Below are 14,081 nucleotides of genomic sequence, written 5' to 3'. Positions count from 1 at the left end.
ATGGTAGAACTAGTGGGAGAAGAGGTACTCACATGGGACTGCTTTACTGTGATTCTTCATCCACGCTTCTTCCTGGAGGGAACTCAAGCTCATCCACAAAGATTGGCCTTTCTTGATCAAAAGAGGATCTAACCCGGGAGGACTGGAAGACTCAAACTAGGAGAAAACACAGATCAGACTTAAAGGTAAGCTATGTGTGTGGTTAATGAATCAGGCATTTCAGTGAGATCCAAATAGTTTGTCATGAATGATTAAATTTAATGCTAGCATACACAATATTTGTTACACTTACCAACCACATGCTGCATTAACTTTTATAAATAGAATACATGCTACCTAAAGTATTTATATGAGACAATTTCATTTGGGATCATTTTACTTTATGGTAGAAATACTGCCAAAACAAGATACAATTTTTGTTTCTTACTTGCACATGTTGACATGACACACTAAGCACTGAAAGCTCTGCTGAAGCACTGAGCATGAAGTTATGCATTGCTGTTCTTGTAGGTAAGAGAAAAGAAAGGGGGAGTGTTCAGAATTTCACTCTTCTCTGATCTTAACTAATGCAAAATAATTTGTGCTATCTGCATAGTAGAATGGTATCGTAGGGATCTGCAAGAGTGACTGACCTACAGCAGTCCTTCAGCCCTTGTTTTCTCAAATTCTGGCAGAGCAAACATCAAGATCTGGGAGATAAATCATAATCTGATCATTACAACTAGTGAACATGTAATTATTTAAAAGTACAGAACTTGGTGGGGAAGATGCTGCTTAGCAACAACAGCAGCTGGATCTGCTAAAAAATCATGATGCTGTTTGGCAACAAAAAGCTGAGCTAGCCCGAGAGTTGTAAAATGGCATTTTGCTGTTCTTCACCCAAAGAGAACCAGAACTTGCCTATAGGACCACACACAAGTATTTCGCAATGCACATGAGTAAAAAAACATCTAGAGATTGGAGCACATCTCTTTCCAAACCACGTCTCTACCAGCATTTTTTCACCAGATTCCACATGCAGCACTGAAGTCAGTGGGAGGGCTGTGGGTCCAGAAGAAACAGGCAGCTCTGCACAGTGGCACGGCCTCTCTAACCATCCATTTCCAGTACCCGGCTCTGGAGAGGTGGGTGAAGATGTGGTAAAGTTCCCGATGCCACAACCAGCTGACAGGGTTTGCAAGCTATGGGGGAGGCTGCCCTACATAGCTCACCTGGTCAGCCTGTGCCTAGCATTACACAGGACTGCAGATGATTTCCTTGTTATTACTTCCTGCCTTTTATAAACAGCTAATTATGATTGATGAGAAGTATCTCACCCATATTGTGCTGTAAGACATCAATTATGAGACCATATAATTGAGGTCCATAGCTAACTTGGCAGAGTGCACGTGTGCTTTCACGCTCTAAAAGCACACAGTCACCCACGAAACGTGAAGGATGGCTGTTCCTAAACCTCAAAGGCAAGGTACAAAGAGCGCTACTCTGACTCGGGGCAAGTTTTGGAAGGACTGGTGGGAGGTCTGAGGTGAAGGGTGGATTTCTGGAACCTGCTGACTCTGCTGGACAGCCCTCTGCTTCTCCTCCCCTTGGCCAAGAGACTCAGTGGAAAGGAGAGCAAAGAGGTGCTGCGAGGTCTGGCTTTCTGCTCTCTGAGGAGAAGGGCAGAGAGGAGGAGGCAGGCCGTAAAGCTGCTCAGGAGGTGAGAGATTCCTTCCTCCTGGTTCTCTTTTAGCTGTGGAGCTTTAACCAGCTGTCAGCAACTGTCCATCCCGAATTGTGGAGGGCAGCAGTATTTCATCTCCTGCTTTCTTGGCCTGGGGTGTGTGTTGACACAACAGAGTTGGCAGAATGCAGCTGCTCCCTGGGCCTTGTGTTAGCACACCCTTCACACCCACACAAATGTCACAGGAGAGGAGAGCTCCTTCCTGGGCATCTACACAGCCCCCAGCCCTCAGAGCCTTTCCTTGGGGTTTGGGCAGGCAGCAGACGTGCATTGATCTTTTGTGCTGGCCTAATACACAAAACAGTCATGTATACACATGTGCATATGCACACACGTATACATTATATAATATGCATATATAAATGCATATATCCTGCAGAGGTTATATCCTTCATCATGTTAAAGACCGTTTAGCTTGAAGCTGCTTTTCATTGTCTCATGATGGCTGTTTGATCACCGAGTAAGAATAAATTAGGTTATAAGCTCAGCAACTTAATATTTAGCAATGAATAATATTCTCACTCCTGATGTGCTGTTTTATCAGCAGCGAGGGCCTGCTATGAAAATAAGCCTCTGAGGAGACTGGTATGTCAAGATAGTTTGTTAATAGCAAGTCTTGGGGTTGGTTTCAGACCGAGCAAGGCTTCTGGGCCAACCAAGTGCACCAGATCATGGCAGGACTAACTCTGGGAACTGAGTCACCAACCTCTGAAATAATTTTGAAGTCACGATAGTGTTCATAAAGCCATGAGTCGTTGTTTACAACGATGCTGAAGGTGGCTGAAAAAAATATTTACTTTGCAATGAAGTTGGTTGTGCCTTGCCAACCTTCTTTGCCAGGAAAACGGTCACATGAAATAAGCACAATGCTTCCAGGTAGGTAGGACTACTTATGCAAGATCTTCTCTGGTTTACAAAGCAGGATTAACACTGCCAACATTTTACAAAGGTGGAAAGCAAGGCACAGAGAGGTTGAGTGATTGAGCCATTAATATATTGTGTAATAGTGGGCTAAGCAGAAAACTAGGGCTACTGTTCAGGCCTCAGAACCACAGAGGCATTGTTAAAGACATCACATCTTTCCTTCTATATAGAAGGAAAGAAAAGCAGCAAGGCTAAAATATTTTTTCCATGTTGAGGATAATAATTGCTTAATAATGAGACTCCTTACTGTCATTGCCATTGTTCCATCACTGTTATAACTAAATGTTTAAAATGAATGTAATGAGCAAATGCTTAAGGTGAATACTAATTATAAACTGATTTTTCCCCCTGACTCCTTTGATTCAACTAAGCAGGCATGCAAAACAAGATAAAGAGGTTAAAGGCAGTCCCTAAAATTTTTAGGATAATCTGGTGACAATGGTTGGTGCATAAAATGCACTTGCTCTGACTTGGAGCTCCTGATATTTGCTCTTGTGGTAGTGTCTTTTTTAAAAGATGATCTAATGCCATGTTGATGGGAAGTGGTCCTAGCAATCCGCAAGGCTCGGTGATATAAAGTTAACTAAGCTGCTCCCTGTTGTTACAGATGGCACAAGCCTTCATCCCTCTGACAGACATAAACCTAATCAGCTTCTCCTAATGACAGATTTAAACTCATATAACATATTGCCTTGTCCTGCTGCGTCTACACTATTTATATTCATGTTATCATTTTCCACTAATATAAACAATATCCAGTTTCAGAAGTTCACTCTTAATTTTCAGGTGTATTTTTCCGTCGGTGTTTCTTCATTGTCTGTGAATACTTTGGGCACAGGCTTTGCAGTACTTTAACCCGATCTTGGTTTTGATCTGGGGAAGGTTCCCTGGACACTAGGCTCACAAGATATTGTTATACAGAACTAGGCAATACATTTACATTTTAAAGCAGGGATAGTAATGCTGAATGAAAAAATGGGAAGAAAATCTTTAGGAATCATCTGCAATATTGGCTTCCTGCACCTGGAAACGGCCTAGTTCAAGATGTCGGTTTCCCATTTTATCTCAAGAAGATTTTAACACCAAAATCTAATTATGGTTTTTGAACATCAGCTGTAGTTATTTTGGTTTTGGTCATTATGACTGATGGAACTTGACAGATGAACAGATGAAACTTGATTCTGCAGTTGGTTTCTATTTATCTACTATTTATCTATTTATCTACTAACTGTCATTGAGCTGTTCTTTCCTGATAAAATAACAAAAGGTAATAGAGTGAATGGAAACAAGCACTGTTGGACTGGTTTTCCTCCACCTAAGATGTCTGTAGCCTTAGTACACAGCGCTGTCACTGCAACCCAGTGGCTGGATTTGTATTTGGATGTGGACTCAAAAGTGAAAGTGGTAATTAGGTGGGATGCAAAATCATGAGTCAGTGACAATATCTTAAATGATGGCAGAAGAGACCATTGCAACATGAAAAGCAGAACTCAAGTTGTGTAGCATGACAGATTTTTTGAGATTTTGTCTTTCAGATACAAATACTATGAGTTTATGCAAACCTTAGGACCGTCTCTTCTGGATACTAAAGATCCAGGTGCCTTTTTTTACAGCACGTCCCTGCCTTGCTGGCACAAACATATTTTCTGTTAGAGCAGGAGCCAGTACTCAAAATGATGCCTAGGCTGATGCTATCCGCAAGTTCACAGATGCCATAGATTTTTGTCTCCCAGGTACAATTGTTTTTAAGTCATCACAAAGCACTTGTAGATATTACTGAATGAAAAAATACAAAAATTCTAGTGCTAACGTGAAACCATGGCAGAATCAGTCACTAGTACCCCAAAAGGTGGATAGTAACACAATTTCAAGTCAGCACAATTAGCACAAAATAAGGCCTACAAGTGCTCGTCCAGTTTAAAGGCCATCTAAAATTGGAGGATATATCACACCACCTCCTGTAGTTAAAACCTTTATGGTGAATCAAGATTGTATGCTCTGGTATCCAGATGTGATTCTTTTTTTCTTGTGTGAGCAAACTCATATGGGTTACTTGGTGTAGTCCTTACATCTAGAATGGAATCGGATTCTTCCCTGAGAAGTGTGATGGCCTGTAGGCTGACCCAAACCTCCTCAAACTTCAGAGGTAAAAAGAGAACTTGCCACAGAAAGATATGGTGAGACTGTGGGATATGTTAATGCAAAAAGCTTAAGCTCAATTTCCGAAATTCTTGAAATCTCTTTACCAATAGAAACGGTTTAATAATGCCATGATATCAATAGTGGAATAATGCAGGGACTAAGTATTACATGGATAACAACTAAGAAATTGAAAGGCTGGTTTATTCGAATGCAAGAATGTCATCCTTAGTGAAAATAATGTTCATGCTCAATGCTCCTGACACACATCACCTTTTGATGTAAAGAGTGTGATGAATTAAGAGTCCACCAGAGAAACTGAAAAAAAAAATACTTTAGGTAGACCATGAATTTAAATGTCCTGCTCCCTTGCATCATGCAGAGATTTTCATATGGGTTCCATAAAATTGTGCAATGCTCCAAATTTGTGGCTAAAAGCAGCTCTTTTCCACAAAGAAAGCAGTTCAGTGCAATTTTCAGTTCAGAGGTGGAAGTGGCATGGAAACTGAGTAACAATGTAGCAAGTAGGCAGGCAGCTTATTCCAACAGCTAGTAATAATTACTCTAGTTTCAATTCAGTATGTTGTATATGCAGTACAGACAGACACAGAGAGAAATATAAAAACCAAGTCATAGGCTGATCAAAACTTGTGTGAAGATGAAAAATAGGACAACAGCTCACATTATACTAGGATAATAGTAACGAAAGTGAATGACAGCTATGTCTAATACATCCCACACATATTTCCATCAAGTGTTAAGGAATTCACAATCTATGCCATGTGAAAAAACAAAATGGAGCTGTTTAAAATCTAGGCGTGCAAGGTCCACAACTGCAGATTTATTAAGCTGTGCTATAAAAACTAGGATTTTGATACTCATGAGTTGCTTTTTTATACTTTTTTTTTTCTTCCCTTCCTGCAGCAGTCTTTTGTGCTTCTGGCTTCAGCGAGATGTTGTGTTGCTTACAATGTCAAAGATTGTTAACATCAAGGCTTGTCTGTGCTCCAGAAGACCTCGACATATCTCTGCCTCTTTTGGAGGGTGAGTGAAAACTGGACATTGAACCTTAAGTGCATGGAGGTGGTGTCATTTGACTAACACTTCATAGAGTCATAGAAAATAGGGCTAAGGGAGAGTATATCCCCTTCACACACACCCACACCCACACCCACCCCTTTTATTTCCAGGTCTCGGAGAGGGAACCTGTTTTGGGAATGGGAGAAAATGCTCTTAAACTATCTTTCCCAAAGAACTCCTACCAAATACACGTCAATTGGTCTAATTTGATCACTTCCTCAGTCAGATCTGTTCTGCACAAACAGCTGTAGTGTTGTGTTGGTTCACTCCTAAAGTTTCTTGTTTTCCTTCATTATCACTAAGGAGATGATCTCGTGGTCCTGTTTTCTTCATCGCAGTTATATTGGTCCTGTTTCCTTTTAAAATACTTCTGTTGCAAATATGGTGGCTGTTCATACACCAAAGAATTATTAGCGTGAGATCTAACTCGTTGTTTTGGTAGCAAGAAAAAGTGTTTATACACCAGTCAGCTTGCCATGAACCAGAGAATTTTTTCTGGTTTCTTACATTCAGAAAAGCAGATTTCACCTAGGTAACAAATTAAATCATTCTTACCCTTTATTTACGTAGACAGAATTTACTGCTAGGAGTCCTGTACAATTCCCCGCAGCACACTGCTGCTTTGCACATGAAGCAAACAAACACATCCCAATCCTTTTGCAAGGAGTCAGGGTTGGCCGAGCCTTGGGTTTGCCCAAGAACCAAGAGCGCTAGTTGGATCATTTGCTCACTGCGAAACCAGAGAAGTAAATGAGTCTGTCAAGTCCTAACTAGCCTTTTATGACAAATTTATTTTGGCAAGAATATATATTTCAGTATTTTGTCAAACTTGCTGAGCCTTGTCTATTCTGTGTGTGTGCTGACGAACTGACATATTTTCACAGTACCCTGTGCTCAAGAGCTTCTAATGAAAAATAGCACACAAAAAATAAAGCAAACTTTGTTTCACCATGCTGTATTTAAAAGTCAGTAGTTAAAAAGAATTATGTCAAGAAAAATAAGAACTATAACCTGTGATGGCTTTACTTTCATACTGGCTATCAGCAATGTCAGTCTTCAAACCATTAGTTGTGCAATTGAACGCAGTATCAAGTGAATTTAAGCTCTTCCATTAGGTTTAAGCTCAGATCATAGATAAACGTTTATTCTCTTCAGACTTGTTATGGACTTGAGGGGCTTCTGTAAATGTTTTTCCACTGGCATCAGAAAACACAAATGCTGATGTGAAAGTTTTCTGCAGGCTGGGTAGTGGCTCCCGCCTCCCCCAGAGTGAAGGCCCACCTTTCCAGACAAATGGTCAGACGTTAGTATGAAAGCTTAGTTTGACTTTCTTTGTGGAAAGAAGCAGCACAGCACTGATTAAAAGATGCTCAATACTACAGGCCACTCATCTAATACTGTCATAAAAGATTAGAGAGATAAGAGGATTTTAAAGAAAGCCTCAGGTGACAAGTGGAATATCCTCAATATTCTTAAAAAATATGATGAATGGAAGTTGCAAGTGACCACAGAGACCCTACCACAGTCTGGAGCTGATTTCACAATGTGAACCTCCACAGAGATGTCTCCTACTTTCCTCTGCCATCCCTGGGCTCTGGAAGGTCTCCCAGCTATTGCTTCTCCTTCTATTTCTGTTCTGCTTGCTTTGTATCACGCCTCACAAAATAATTAATAAGCAATTTACAATATGTGACTTTCTTATTGGGGGAAACGGTCTTTGGGCATATCTGTGAGTATGAAGTTCGCAGCTGGAACTGGGGACATTCATTGTATTTTTTTTTCAGCAGGTTGTTTGCCAGGTGTCCTTTTAACCTGTCCCACAAACCAGTGCCCATGTGACAATTCAAGCACATCTGGTCACTGACAACTTGCTTTACTGGTAAGTAACCAAGCTATAACACAGCAGATCAGGTAAGACCTTCTTCCTGGACAAGGTTGCTTTAAAGTTTCTTTCTTTCCACAGCTTGCTCTGGGATTGTCAAAAGGCTTGATGAAAAATACTAACCAGGTAATTCTGGAGCACATGCAAACTGATGGCTGATCTCTGGAGACCAGGGTAGCCAGGCCTGTCATTGTCACAGATCTCTGTCTTAAAGGTGGAAAAATGCACGGGTGTAGATGTGGATGCAGATGCAGATGCAGAGGGCAGGGCATGGGAAACTAAGCCAGCAAGGCTTAGCTCTTCCACCCATAGGCTCATCTGACTTTTCTGGCCAACTACAAGCCCTTCTACCTTTCTCATTCCCCAGATCCCTTTAAAATAATATCTGTGGAGGTGTGTATTAACATGCAAACAATTCATCCCTGAATCAGTAATAATAAAGTTTTTACATGAAGGGATGTATTTTTTTCCCTGAACTGCATAGCAGGCTCTTACCCCATCTCTTGGGGTGTGTAAAGGAAAAAAGAGCTGCTCCTAGGTAATTATCAGCTTGATAATTGTCAGCTGTGAGAAATAAATTCAAGCTTTAAGCACCGTACTTAGTAGATAAGATCAGATTTTGTAGGAGATACCTACGAGGAGCCTGTCTGCCATTGTTATTCTGTGTCTGTCAATATGATCCTTAGTTTCTGCCTGAAGATAAACCTATCTTTTTGAAGACGGATTACTTGAAAAATAGTTTCCAAAACATACCCAAACCCTGGCAATATAAACCGTAGTCATTAGAAAAATGCAGAAATAATTGAAGTTGCTGTGGTCTTACATGTTGGCAACGTATTTTAATATGATGTCATTAATGTTCAAAACAATAACATTATGATCAACTTGTTGTTAATACCAAACTAGTGAAGCATTCTTTTAATCTGCTTGATTCTCTTAGTAGGAAAGGCTAGAAGTGACTTCAGCTACCTCTAGATCTATAAAAGCTTTGGGTCACCAGAGGTAATATTCTGCCTATTCAGTGTGGGGTTTTACAGCCCGAAGCAAACTTTGTTATGAAAGGACAACACAGGATGGCCAGTTCTCACTTAAGAACATGGTCATGCATCTGCATACTCTTTCGAGTGACTAGCCAGCTAATTTTATCTCTGAAATTCTGCATATGAAACACATTCTTGTCGTTACGTGGCAACTTAAAATCAACAAGCAATCCTTTCTGAAACAAATCCTTAGAACTATTTCTGAAAAAAGAACAACAGTGGAAGAGAGCCATATTTAAAAACTCCACCATTTGCAAATAGCTATTACAGTCTGTAATGCTGTAACATGTTTTTAAAATATCTATTTTAGGACATGCATACTTATATCAGCCTGTTGGTCTTAGAAAGATACCGATTAAATAGACATCAACCTGTAGACTGCTTTCTAGGTTATGTGGATTGTAAAACAAGTTATACAAGAGACCATGAAACTATAGAACCTCAAAGGAGCCTCTGTTTTTTCTGGTAAGCAGAAGTTTCTTTTACTTTTAAGACACTCCCTTTGCCTTTTGGTAATGTCTAAAATATAATTAGCAAACTGTTTTGAGTCTAGACATTTTTAAATGTAAAGAACTAAGAAAAAAATTACTTACCAATTTTCCTCTAGACTAAAAATGAAAATATACCACTCAGAGTACCACTGATTTTTATAACCTTCTGCACTCCGTCACTCCTAGCTGGTGTATGGATCCCCTTTCTCCCTGGATCACATGAAAGAGTTCTATTAATGTGAATTGGCTTATGTTTGAGAACACTATGCTGGATAGCTATGAAGTGTAAGGAATCTGACCCAGGGAGCTGCAGGGCTGTGACACATCAGTTCTTCATAGGAATTCTCAGTTGCTGGATGAGAATAACACTAGATAGGTCCCGTACACTGTGTGCAGCCTGCTCTCGTTGTTGTTAGTATACTGGTTGCTTAATGCAGTGAGACAAGCTCCATGATACACCAATGTAACTGGAATTTTCCCCTCTGGCTCCCACTCCAGGACTATAACTAAGTGTCAGGCTGTCTCTCCCACTTGACTAACTCAGTAAGTTAAGTTTGGGAAAACTATTCATGACTAACACAACCATGGCATGGCTAAAAGTGATAGTTGCCTTAAGAAAAACACTGCAGGCCAGCACTGCTCTGCATATTTCATGAGGAATGGAGTTCAGAACAAACACTCAAAGTCTGGGAATGCTGGTAGATTACCTGGCAGCAGGAGAGAAGGAAAAAGCAGAAGCCTCTTGCCACCATGCCATTCTTCATCCCTTCGCCTGTGTTTAGTCTTCTCTCACCCACACAGTCAGCAAGGAGGGAAAGCAGCTTGTCTTTTCTCACTACGGAGAAGATGGATGTTTCAGCCCACTTGTCTGAAGGTAGTGGTTGAAGAAAGCAAGCCCAACAACGGGGTTAATTTTACCTGCTCCAAAGGGAGCAAGCCTTAACTTCAGCTGAGGTGTCATTGAAAAAGGAAACCCACAGTAATCATCGAAATGACTTCTAAGCAGAGCAGATTTTCAGGTGCACTTCTGAAAAATTCTCCCTTGGAATACTTTATATCAGAGAGGAAAAAACATATTCCTTTTTAATAGGTTAGGAGCTAGATGCCTTTAAATACATGTAATAAAAATATAATCACATCAGCACAGTATGTGAAGAAATGACTGCTGTGATAAGATAAAGCCTACTGCAGAACTACTTAGGTTTAAGTTAACTGCTTGCACGGTGTTGGCAATGTCTAAAGGGTGATAACTGCCAGAGACTGCTCTGAAGAAAAATGAATTCCTATGGGTTTTCTGGGAATACAGAAATTACTGGCATATTAAAAGTCCAAATAACTGACATGCAGTTACGCAGAATACTGTGGACACGACTCTACAGAGTGCTAACTGGCTCTTTTTTTTTTTTTTTTTTTTTTTTTTTTCTCCCTTCAAAAACCTGTTCTGCATTTGCTTTTAATTCCTTTGTTCCTCCATTAAAAATGTATTGGATGGACCACCAAGGCAGCAGCTGTCTGGCTATTCTCTGCTCTGATGCATCATTAATGTAGGTATATGCTTTCTGCTCCTTGCAAAGATTGTTTTTTCTTTCTTTCTTTTTTCTTTCTTTCTTTCTCTCTTTTTTTTTTTTTTTAATTTTCCTAAAATACATTGCTATTTGAGTACAGGGAAATAATGGAAGGTTTTGAGCATTTTTGCCTGTGCCAGGGTGACTCTCGCAGGTTGTCGTAGCAACCCCGTGGCAGTGTGTCACTTAATGAAACATTCCAAATCGTTAAAAAGAAATCCTTAAACAGAAGGAGTTCCTGGGGCCTATAAGGGTCTGATCCTGCCCATTTTTTTTTCCCCAACATCCCACCAGATTGGGTCCCACATGTTTTTCAGAGTTCTATTAATAATTGTTCCTCTGGAAATAACTTCTTAGACTGGCACAACGTATACTGTGATGTGACGGGCTGTAACCTAATCCACTGTGCTGAAAGAATATCTGGTGCCAGATTTTTACCTCCCACGGGATTATCGGTAAATACGGAAAGAAAAGCTTCTGCAAAAACCAAGTATATAAACATACACTTCTGCGTAAAAGAAATTTCTCCTCATTTGTATTTGCTTGCAGAGCTGGCACCTGACAGGCAAGTACCTCAGATGTTTTATTTCTGGTGTTTTCAATTAGTCTAGGACCCATTTCAGATTACCAGGATTATCTTTATGTCAGAAACAGCTGTGACTGTGCAACAGGTCCAGTGTTGCAATTCTCTTAAATAACGAGTTTCTTACTTCGTCTCTTCATCCTGAACAGTAGCATTTATTTTGGTGTATTCAAGGGAAATGTAAAAAGTTTATGCTTTAGTATCATATGCAGCACTCCCAGGCAGAAACAAAGCTGTCACGTTTTAAAATGTGTCTTTTTTCCATTAAGTCTTGGAAACACCTGCAGGCAGATTGGGGATCTTTGTACCAGAAGACCAATCTTCTAGAACTGGGCAAATAATTAGATTTGTTACTAAATCTAATGGTGGTGGGTCCAGAGTTTATGGGCTCTAGATGAGCACCTGCATGCTGGGCAGCTCCTGAGATGCACAGTCACCACCACTGGTAATTAACTTTGCAGCACCACAAGAAATAACATTATTTCTCTGTAGTTGGTGACAACGGAGACTGCCAATTGCTTGCTGAAATACAGCATCCATTTGAGCGGCTGTACCATGATATATACAAAACATCCAGTGCTCAGAACTGGAATTCAGTTGAAGAATTCCAGAGTTCAGTTCTTACCAGCCACATAGCCCTGTGTCACTCTCTAGTCATGAGACAACACTCTGAGGTTTGTGCTGGCTGACACTTCCACTCCTGAAACGCTGTCTTCTTGCAAAAGAATGCAGTTATACCTTTCTGCTCAGTGCTCGCATATTTGGTTTCTCTAAATGACCCAAGAGGGGACGATACTTGATTAAGCTGTCTGAAACCACCAGTTCATACTCTGCAACAAGAACGTGGAATAGGAATAAGGAGTAGCATCCACCTTCTGTCTCACACATAGCTGCGTAGCATGTGCTGTGACAGACTGGTCCGCACGGAGAACAGCAGTAGGCTTCTCCTCTCCTCCTACCACTCCCAAGTGACATATGTAGCTTCAGTGAAAGAGGTTTTTGTGATGAAACTGACAACTGATTTCACATTGCACTTCACTGATCCACGCGGAGAGGTCTTTCTTCCCATGTAAATACAAGCTGCTGAAGGACTGTGATGGTAATTGTTGAAATCATTTTATAGCGCACAATATTCTTTTTAGAAGTGAATTTGTATGCTGTGCAGTGTTTGTTGTGCTATTCTGCTTTTTAGTGTTTAATTTTTGGTTAATGTGGGTTGCCTCTTTTAGAGCGCTTTGCCATTTTATTGTATATTTGAGACAAAGAACAGCTTGTGGGATATTTTGCTCTTGTACCCAATGAGTAAAAGGCCCTGCTTGTCTAAGCACCAGGAAAGGTCAAACATGGATTTCAAGAAAGCAAGCATCATCTTCAGAAACAAGATTAGTGTTTGTGTGAGACTGGATACAACCCCATTTCCTCAGCAAGGCACTGAACCCTCCACCTTGTACCAAACCTTTCACCGGGCCTTGCACCCACCTCAGCATTTTGCATTTTGCCCTGCATTTCAAAGTCCTTGGAATAGGGAAAATTTCTTACTATTTGTGCATTGCACTGTACAATGGGCCCCAGTCTTGTTTGGATCCTCTCGTGAGACTTTTTGCGTTAGGGTCTAAAAGCGTATTGCTCATAATCAACTTGAGACACAAATTTGACAGTCACACAAAGAATAGAAAATTGTTTAGTAGTCCAAACTATAATTTGACCTTTTTGCATTGAAAAACAAAATTAGAGCAACACAATAGTATTAATCACATAATGAAGTACTGTGAAATCTATTTATATTTTGCAGGATTAATCTGAACTTCTAAGCAGAGAAAACTACAAATACATTCCTAGGTTCCTTGCAAAGGAAAGGCATATGCTTACACTTAACAAAGTTCTTAAAAGTCAACTTTTAATGTTCAGTGTTGTTACTCTAACCGTGTATTATAATAAAACTCTTCTAATCTGGAATTTCTGTGTCAAATTATATAGGGTAAGCATTTTAAAAAGACAAAATGTTGTGGCATCTGTTGCCTTTGAAACAATGTTTTTGGTTAAAGTCACCCTTTATGATAGCTTTGTTGCAGTCAATGGATTCACACAAGGGATTTATTGTGGTGGGCAATCCAGTTGCACGGATCAGCACAGTTCCTGAACAACCGGTATTTAACAACAGTTCCGCTGGTTTTGGTCAAGTATGAGAAAAGAGTGCCCATTAGTTGGCCCACTGCTCCTAAGTGGAAGCCAGATCCGGCATCACACTAAGCTCATCTCTAATGATGCTGGTACAGGGAGAAGAATGGAATGAGAGAGGTGAAATTATATATTAAAATATGGGTTTGGTCTGTAATATAAACTGCTCATCATTAAATTAAAATTTTAATATAGCTGAATTTTCTAGACTTGTAATGCTTGGTTTTGGGTCATTTAAAAATACAGACGGTAATATTTCTTCCAGCCTGGTAAATTAATAACACAGGTTCTCACATCTAACTTTGGTGTCTTTTGTATAAACAATGCTACTGCTCCTGATCAGCCAACTTACCAGTCTGCTCCACTTCAGAGCAGACATTTGTTAATGTATGTGCCGGAGCACAGACCCTTACTTAATGACTAATTAATCTGTGTGTATTATATTGGTCTATTCTCCCACGTGCCTGGTGACAAGA

The 14,081-nt window shown here is 40.1% G+C and overlaps 1 protein-coding gene and 1 long non-coding RNA gene across 2 annotated transcripts in view; one reads left to right on the top strand and one right to left on the bottom strand.

Annotated features, from left to right (window-relative positions):
• TACC2 (transforming acidic coiled-coil containing protein 2) overlaps positions 1 to 10,201 on the bottom strand; it is a 128,111-nt gene extending 117,910 nt beyond the window's left edge. Inside the window, exons 1-2 of the mRNA XM_035329410.1 lie at positions 9,382 to 10,201; positions 33 to 156 (exon numbers count right to left, since the gene is read on the bottom strand). The gene's annotated coding sequence lies outside the window, so the exon portion shown is untranslated. The remainder of the gene's footprint in view (positions 1 to 32; positions 157 to 9,381) is intronic.
• On the top strand, positions 64 to 6,813 carry LOC118168808. The gene is made up of 3 exons (XR_004751806.1): positions 64 to 185; positions 1,707 to 1,720; positions 6,801 to 6,813. It is a non-coding gene; the product is annotated as an uncharacterized LOC118168808 (long non-coding RNA).
• Positions 10,202 to 14,081: the final 3,880 nt, after the last annotated feature.

The sequence above is a fragment of the Oxyura jamaicensis genome, chromosome 6 (assembly GCF_011077185.1).
Source record: "Oxyura jamaicensis isolate SHBP4307 breed ruddy duck chromosome 6, BPBGC_Ojam_1.0, whole genome shotgun sequence".
Taxonomy (NCBI): Eukaryota; Metazoa; Chordata; class Aves; order Anseriformes; family Anatidae; genus Oxyura; species Oxyura jamaicensis.
Note: the sequence above shows the minus strand (reverse complement) of the source record. Positions and strands in the feature narration are given on the sequence as shown.